We start from the raw sequence: 9,397 nt of genomic DNA, 5'->3' as shown, positions 1-9,397 counted from the left end.
CTTGTTTCAGCAAACTTATTGAGAGCCGGGTCTGTCTATCTGTGACATTCTGCTCAGTGCCCAGTGAGGCGATGGGTAAAATGTCTAGTTGTTACATTACAAATCATAAGTCACCTGTTTTCAAGTTATGTAAAGACATTCAAAAGTATATGAGTTAGGGACTTCCCTGGTGGCACAGTGGATAAGACTCTGCACTCCCAGTACTGGGTGCCTGGGTTTGATCCCCAGTCAGGGAACTAGATCTCACATGCATGCTGCAACTAAGAGTTCACATGTCACAGCTAAGGAGCTGGTGAGCTGCAACTAAGGGGCCTGCCTGCCACAACTAAGACCCAGAACAACCAAACAAACAAATAAGTAAATACTCTTTTAAAAATAAATAAATAAAATTTAAATAAATTTTTTTAAAAAGTACATGAGTTAAAATTCACATTAATCTAAAAATTTAACTTTTAAAAACACATTCGTGGAACTGTAGTAGGAAATACCACCTGAGACCTTTTTGTAAAAAGTCGTTTTTTTGTGTGAGTCTCCAAATCAGTTTAGTAAATCCAAGAACACCACCAATCAATCTGTCAATTAATCAATGTTCTTGAGTCCTTGTTATACGAAAAGAATCACAACAGTTGCTGTGTGGAATTTTTTTTTTAAGTATAAAGGGTTTGCCCTTAAGAGATTTATAATTCGGTCAGGAAGAAAAGGCTTAAGTGCATTAAAACATAAATTACCACATAAGAAAACAACACAAAAGCAGACAAAGGCAATGTATGATCAGTTGTCCAATCTAAATAAATGTGATTCTTTCATAAAAGGAAGAAATCATTGTGAACAAAATTTGGTATGTGAAAATTTCACTATTTAACCAAGAAATGCTAAAGGACAGGCCAGTCACAGACCAGTTGAGCAAGAGGGCTCCCTTGCTCCAATGTTAAGACCACACTAGGTCAAAACTATTGGGTATTTACATGTCTTTAAGGTTGTGAACTGAGATTGTAAACAGGGGAAAGATTAGAATAGCAAGCTGAGGTTGGAGAACCAAAATGCTGAGAGCTCCTTGCGCACCTCCTGGGAACCCTTCTGGTCAGCAATTCTGACACATCTGACGTGTTTAATGTGGATGGTTACATTTGCGTGTGATCTCACAAAACGGATAGTATTGTTTTAACTGCAGTTAACTGTAACTCAACCTTAATGAGATATAGTTCACATACCATACAGTTCACTCATTTAAAGTGGACAATTCATTGGTTTTTAGTACATTCACAAAGTTGTGCAACCATCACCACAATAAATTTTACTCTTCCCACAAAGAAACTCTGTACCCCCTGATGAGTCACTACCTATTTCCCTCTGCCCAGCCCTTGGCAACCATGAATCTGCTTTCTGTCCCTATGGATTTGCCTCTTCAGGACATCTTGCATACGTGGAATCAGACAATATATGGCCTTTTGTGTCTCACTTCTTCCACTTAGCATAACAAGGTTTATCCATGTTGCAGCACAAATCAGTACATACTTCATTCCTTTTTATGGCTATATAATATTTCACTCTATGAATTTACCATACTTTGTTTTATCCACTCATCAGTTGAATGGATAACATTTGGGCTATTATGAATAATGCTGCTATGAACATTCATGCACAAGTTTTTGTGTGAACATATGTTTTCAATTCTCTTGGGTATAAACCCAAGAATGGAATTGCTGCATCATATGGTATGTCCATCTTTAGCATGTTGAGGAACCACCAAACTTTTTCAAAGTAGCTGCATGATTTTATATTCCCATAAGCAATTTCTCCACAATCTCACAACACTTGTTATTATTTGTCTTTTTTTTGCGGTACGCGGGCCTCTCCCATTGCGGAGCACAGACTCCGGACGCGCAGGCTCAGCGGCCATGGCTCACGGGCTCAGCCGCTCCGCGGCATGTGGGATCTTCCCAGGCCAGGGCACGAACCTATGTCCCCTGCATCGGCAGGCGGACTCTCAACCACTGCGCCACCAGGGAAGCCCTATTTGTCTTTTTTTATTATAACCATCATAGTGGGTGTAAAGTGGTATTTCAGTGTGCTTCTGAGTTTCATTTCCCTGATAGTTAATGACATTAGGCATCTTTTCATGTGCTCATTGACCACTTGTATATCCTCCTTGGAGAAATGTCTATTTCAATCTTTTCCCCCCTTTTTAATATAATTAATTAATTAATTTTTATTTTTGGCTGCATTGGGTGTTCGTTGCTGCTCACGGGCTTTCTCTAGTTGCGGTGAGTGGGGGCTACTCTTCATTGCGGTGTGCAGGCTTCTCATTAAGGTGGCTTTTCTTGTTGCAGAGCATGGGCTCTAGGCGTGCAGGCTTCAGCAGTTGTGGCACGCAGGCTCTAGAGCACAGGCTCAGTAGTAGTGGTGCACGGGCTTAGTTGCTTCGCAGCATGTGAGATCTTCCTGGACCAGGGCTCAAACCCGTGCCCCCTGCATTGGCAGGCAGATTCTTAACCACTGAGTCACCAGGGAAGTCCTGCCCCTTTTTAAATCAGGTTATCTGTCTTTTTATTATTGAGCTGGAAGAATTCTTCATATGTATTCTAGATACAAGTTCTTTATCAGGGTTGTGTTTTCAATTCCTTAATAGTGTCCTACGAAACACAAAAGTTTTTCATTTTGGTGGAGTCCACTTTGTCTATTTTTCTTTTGTCTCTTGTGCTTTTGGTGTCACATCTAAGAAATGATTATGAAACACAGGTCACAAAGATTTACCTCTATGTTTTCTTCCAAGAGTTTTATAAGTTTAGCTCTTACATTTAGCCCTTTGATCCAATTTGAGTTAATTTTTGTATATGCTATGAGGTAGGGATTCCACTTCATTCTTTTGCATATGGTTATCTCATCCCAGAATCATTTGTTGAAAATACTATTCTTTCCCCATTTAATTTTCTTAGCACTCTTGTCAAAAATCAACTGACTCTAAATGTGAGGGTTTATTTCTGGATTCTCAATTCATTCTATTGATCTAGATGCCTGTCCTTATGCTAGTACCTCAATGTTTTGATTACTGTTGCTTTTTAAAATGTTTTGAAATGTTTGACTCTTCCAATTTTGTTATTTTTCAAGACTGCATATATTTTTTTATTTATAACATATTTCATTTTTTATCCACATATCCCTTTTATAGTTGATTTTGAAACAACGTCCTAGTGATAATTTACATAAAATCTGTCTTTTCCTCTTTGTGGAGATGTCCTGTCATTCTCTTCTTTGGGTTGATGTTAAACATCAAGGCTCCTCTTGCTGGAACTGACTGAGGCAAAGCTCCTGAACAAAAGCCTTCTGTGAAGGTGGCAGTTCTTCCTTCTTCCTCAAAGTTCCTTCTTAAACCAGATCTTGTCTCTTTGCATTGTTTTTTTAAACTCTTTAGACCTTCAGGACAATTGCTCTATCTCTGATAATTGCAGTTGAACTGCCCAAACTGAAACTGAGTGAGTGAATGCCTTAATAATAGGCTTTTTAACCACACTATAAACTTCTTTGCTTTATACCTCTTTCAAATGCCCTCTTGGTTCCACATAGCTAGGGATATAATAGATTCTCTATAAACAATCCAAATAATCCATGGTTAATTGATGATGTTAGGCGAAACAATGCCAGCTTTAAATGTTGATAGCAGTTAGTGAAAAGAAATCCAAATCTATAATTTCTAAATTTCTTTACCTGTAACTACTTCATATATGTTGTTTTATATAGAAGTATAATAACTAACACTTATGTAGTACTCTCTGTGTTCCAGGCACTATTTAAGTGCTTTTCCTATTTTAACTCATTCATTCCTCTCACTGACACCACAAGTTTGGTACTACTATTAGTCCCATCTTACAGATGAGGAAAACAATGCACATGGAGATTAAGTAATTTGTTCAAGATTACATGACTATTAAGTTGCAGAGTCAAGTTCAAACCTGGACAGTCTTGCTCCAAAGTTTGTGTGTGTGTGTGTGTGTGTGTGTGTGTGTGTCAGTCAACATGGTATGATACCATTATGTGGTAGAGGTAATTAGAGAATAGCATGCCATACCATAATGTACAGTGTGGTTCAGAGAGAGAATGTAAAAGGGATCAGAGAAGAGAGAGGTCCTTATGCATAGAAATGACTGGAAAAGAATTTCCTAAGCAGAGAAGATATGAGCAGGCCTTAGGTCCGTTTGCTCTAAGTCAATTTACCAAATGATCAATTTGCCAAATGACAAATTAGCTAAAATTTGTCAGAAAATTCATTGCAGCTATGTTACTACAAGAGCCATCCACATGGCCAAGAGCAGAAAGGGACAGAGCTATCTAAGTTGCAAGACTGATAGCCAAAACTGATAGTCACTTGACAAGTCTAACAAGTCGCTATCTACAGAATCATTCAGTTTCCTTAAAGCTGAAGGAAACTGAAATGTGGGAAAAGTCCCCATTAAGGCAATGAATTGATGATTCAGCACATTAATCATTTGTGGAACTGATTTTTGAGTGAACTGGCTTGTGGCAAATTCACTGTCAATGAGTTGATTTTTGCTGCATGTGCCTGATTCAGCATCTAGAACTGTAACGTATAAACGTTGGTTTGATCTTACAATCCCCAACCCAATGACCTTGAACCCTTTTTTACTGCAACCTACAGTAAGGAATACACTTTTACACTTTACAGTGTGACCACACACACACACACACACAAGATTCACATTGCCCTTACCTCAGGCAATGCACTCTGGTATTTTCTATTCTATTCTATTTCTTTTTTTTCCCAATACTGATTACAACCCAATAACATGATTTCATCATCACTCAGTTGGTTATGACCTGCAGTTTAGAAAACCTCCTAACAGAAAACCTGTTGTAACTTTGAATATACAGTACAAGGCTAACAGTCCTATAGCACCAAACTAACATGTGTAATACTATTTTGGAGATAATAATGGATATAATTCCAATTCAGTGTTTCAGGATACAGTTCTCCACTTACAATGAAACCGGGAACATTCTGTCTACTCTAAATCCTGCTGTGGGGCTGTAGGGAGATCTTGCAGATCCAAATAGCTTGTATGGCTGCCATGGCCTTGTGGGTAGAGGTAGAGCTAGTTAAGGGGCTGGGGGGCATATGCCTTGACCACCAGATGCCTCACTAGTGGGGCCATTTTTTTCCCTCTACCAAACCTGCAAGTCTCACTTTCCACTGCTAGAACTTGCTATCCGGTGCCCATAGAAATTGCTCTTTCCCTTGTTCCACTAATAAACCAAACAGCATCTTTCAAGTCCTGGAATCAAGTCATCAACCCTTTGAGATTTTCTAGGGGGATATAGTGCTGGTGATAAGAAGGTAGAGATGGGATGGAAGTTTTCTGCTGTGTTTGCCTCATCCTTTTCTTTTTCCCTTGGGCCATGTAGGAACAACAGAATTGCACATAGATTCTTGTGGTGGGTTGTCAAGTACAGTAACATTGATTCATCATCATTTCAAGAAAAACCAGACTTGGGCGGGTCTGACTGGGCTTTCAGATCGTCTGGCTAAAATCACTGTTTTATGATATTATTTCTAATTCAGTGACATATGTTAGAGGGAACAATAATTTTAATAAGTACGCCATGTGCTATTTTATAATGTCCTTTCATTTAGCCATGCATTTAAACAAGTTAGATGCTGATTATACTTCAAGTGTAAAATGCTAAAGGCCTATTCTGCTCTTTTGAGTCCAATTAAAATTTTAATTACTTGGTAAAGTGAAGCACTTCAGGAAGGAGAGGTGACATTTCACCCAAAGATTTTTCTAAAGTTAAGGGTTGAAAAACAATATTTTTATGTGCTATTGTTCACTGATGACCAACCAGTGCTTTTCTTATGAGCTCATTTTGTTCAATTTTAACTCTCTCCATTTGTTCATCTCCAGTGGATTTGTATCAACGCTACTGAATGCTAATAGAAAAGATTCGAGTCAAAGACAAAGAATAAGGAAAATATCTGGGATTTGCAAATCTCTGGGATTACATACTTTGCAGCTGGAACTTCCCATATTGGCATCAACCCAAACTTAATTTAGAGAGAAAATTTGATTAGCATTCCTTCAGTTATGAGGACTTTATAAAGCAAAATGTTTTCTTGCCACTTTTGTTAGATTTTTTTTCCTTCTTCATCCACGTGAGTATCTTTAGAAGAAGAAGGAGAAAAAAGAGCTGCCCTTTGAAACAGACTTAAGAAGATGAATGTGGGGACCCCCTGGTGGTCCAGTGGGTAAGACTCCATGCTCCCAATGCAGGGGGCCTGGGTTTGATCCCTAGTCGGGAAACTAGATCCCACACGCATGCCGCAACTAAGACTTTGCATGCCGCAACTGAGTCCACATGTCGCAATTAAGAGTCCACATGCCGCAACTAAGAAGCCCGCACGCTGCAACTAAAAAAAAGATCCCACATGCTGCAAGAAAGACGCGGCACAGCCAAAATAAATAAATAAATAATATAAATAAATAAGGAAAATGTGAAGTACTCAATTTGCAAAACTGAGAAAATACAAAACTGAGAGTATCACATTGGCATTTGAGTATCTCGAATGCCTACTGTGCGTGTTGGATGATCCTAGTGAATGCATGTGAATCTGTTGTGCAACTTCGGTCCCACGTTCTCTGGTGTGGCCCTGCTACCTCTGTGAATTAAAGTATAATGCTAATGAGGTGACATGGCAGGCATGGTCCCTGTTTGAGTTACTCAGCATCATTCAGAGAAATTTTACTTTTATCACCAGCTAAACTTCTAACTCCAGTGAACTGCTGGGACATTTTGTGCTACTGCTGACAATAGCACTGGCCGAGGACTGTGAGTGATAACGCTATCGATACTCAAGAAATCTTCAAGTGCCTGGTGCCTCATAGGCACTCGATAAATATTTGTTGACTGATTAAGTGGTGCCTGATTGTTATACGAAGAATACATTTATTCTTCCTGGAAGCAGTGATGTAGAGTGGGAAGAATACCAAATATAGGGTTAGCAGCCTACCCTGCCAATTTGCCAGCTAAGTAATTTGGGGCAGCATAAAAAAAAAAATCTCCCTGAGGCTCCATTTCCAAGTCTGTAAAATGGGGGGAAGAACTCTGTCTCGAAAAAGAGTTGTGGGAGAATTAAATGGGGTGACAGAATGCAAAAACACCTGACACACAGGGGGGAACCTCAGTAAATGCTGGTTGAATCAAATCCAAAATTACTCATTCTCATGAATGAATTTGTCCCTAATTTTAGTCTTTCCACCAATAATTTTTATCTATATATTTATTTTGTTCTCTGCATTATTTAGTATTCCTCCTCCCTTAAAAATAATCAACTCATTTTTGGCAAAGTACAGATGCAGGCAAAAATAATAAAAATATTAAATATTACAATGTCAATAAAAAAAAGATTAAGACCTTCTTTGAGATATTAGTAAGCTCACAGAGCAGGCTCCTAAGTGTACATTAGTAAGGGAAGCAATGAATCCAACAGTAAATTCCCTGGGTAAAAACAACTGTGCTCTTCACAGAGAACCCAACTGATTGTAATTTTATGCCATCCTCTCATCAAGGATGGCCTCTTGGCAGTTACCTAAGCTGGCATTATTATTAGGTTAATATGAAAATTTATGACAGATGCTGAGATAGTTCCCTTCAAATAAAATGAAAATAGCGTCCAAGGAAGAAGAAAGACATACATGTGAAGGGGCCAAAAATCAGCTGAATTAGAAAGGGGCCACTCTGAAGCTATGCTCTGCCTAATAGGAGACTGACAGCTCCAGTCTGTGACAGGCCAGACTGCTTGGGAGCTGCCTCTTCTCTTCCAGACCAGACCAGATGATAATCAGTAACTGTCACATGAATAGGCAGAGCTGGGCCTGGGCCTGAAACTGCAGTGAGGAACACCAGTTCCAGCCAACAAGCCTGCAAAGCAGTTGGGAAATAGGAAAATGCAAATGTCCTGGGTCTCCTCAGCCTTCAACGCAGAATCTAAGTACCACCCAACATACAGTCGGCTGTTTCAGGAACATAAAGAATTTCTTTTAGGGACTTCCCTGGTGGCACAGTGGTTAAGAATCCACCTGCCAATGCAGGGGACACAGGTTCAAGCCCTGGTGCAGGAAGATCCCACATGCCATGAAGCAAGTAAGCATGTGCGCACAACTACTGAGCCTGCACTCTAGAGCCTGTGAGCCGCAACCACTGAGCCCGAACGCCTAGAACTCATGTTCTGCAACAAGAGAAACCACTTCAGTGAGAAGCCCATGCACCACAACGAGTAGTCCCCGCTCGCCGCAACTAGAGAAAACCTGCGCACAGCAATGAAGACCCAACACAGCCAAAAATAAATAAATAAATAAATTTATTAAAAAAAAAAGAAAAGAATTACTTTTAGGAAAAGATGGCAATTTAAAATTGGCTTTGAAATGTCCTTAATTTCAGAAGCTTTTGATTTCCAACGATATTCCCATATAATTTTCATCCCTGCAAATTTTAGTGTTTGAAAAATTAAAAAACCTAAACCTTCTTGGAATTAGTTCAATTTACTTTGTCAGTATCTATTTCTAAAGAAGGAGATGACTCTTTTAAAACAAAATTTTGAGACCTTCTGAGATATCAAGTGATTTGAATAAGAGGAAGTGTTTATTTACATGGTCTCATTCTGCCTAGTCCACTGTTTTCTTATCTTAAAAGGAGTTGGCATTCCAATGTTTTCATATGTACTAATGAGCTATAACAACAATTGCCCACCCACTTAAATGAATCTATTTAGTAATAAAGAAGATAGTCTTGTGGTTTCCCCACCATTAGGAGCACTTCCCAAAGAAAAGCCGTTCTTAGTTTACCTTTGCCTCCTCTCTCAGACTGGGATAGGATACAACTTGCTTTGTAGACTACAAAGTTGAGGAGAGTAAATGCTCCTTTTTAAGCTTCCACATCTTGCCATATTCTCCTACAACCGGTCCTGCAGGCTCTCTGCCCACTAAATCATCTGAAGCAACAGATGCATTCTGCAATTGCCAGTAAATATGTGTGAGGGGAGGGCTCTCTGCAGGCGTTACCTGTGGTTTAGAGCCATTACTACATTGACACTTTTACTTTTTCATCTTAGAAATTATTTTTCTTTATAATTTAATTACAGATGGAACTCAATGATAGGTGTCCTCTTAGGAAAGACAGAGCAGTACTAAACCAAGTCCCCAGATCAAGACTGTTTCCCCCACCTCATGAGTTGTATTTCTTTTTTACTTTGGTTTCTTTTTTTGTAACTTGGCAAAACCACTTTAATTACTTAATGTACTGAAGAACATACTGTGTCCACAACGTGCACTGAATATATAGCAAGGATCAGTCTCTCTGTGTTGTAATTTCAGACTGAAATGCAAAG

The sequence above is a fragment of the Aethalodelphis obliquidens genome, unplaced genomic scaffold (assembly GCF_003676395.1).
Source record: "Aethalodelphis obliquidens isolate GAN/ISIS:26980383/991018 unplaced genomic scaffold, ASM367639v1 scaffold4, whole genome shotgun sequence".
NCBI lineage: Eukaryota > Metazoa > Chordata > Mammalia > Artiodactyla > Delphinidae > Aethalodelphis > Aethalodelphis obliquidens.
Note: the sequence above shows the minus strand (reverse complement) of the source record.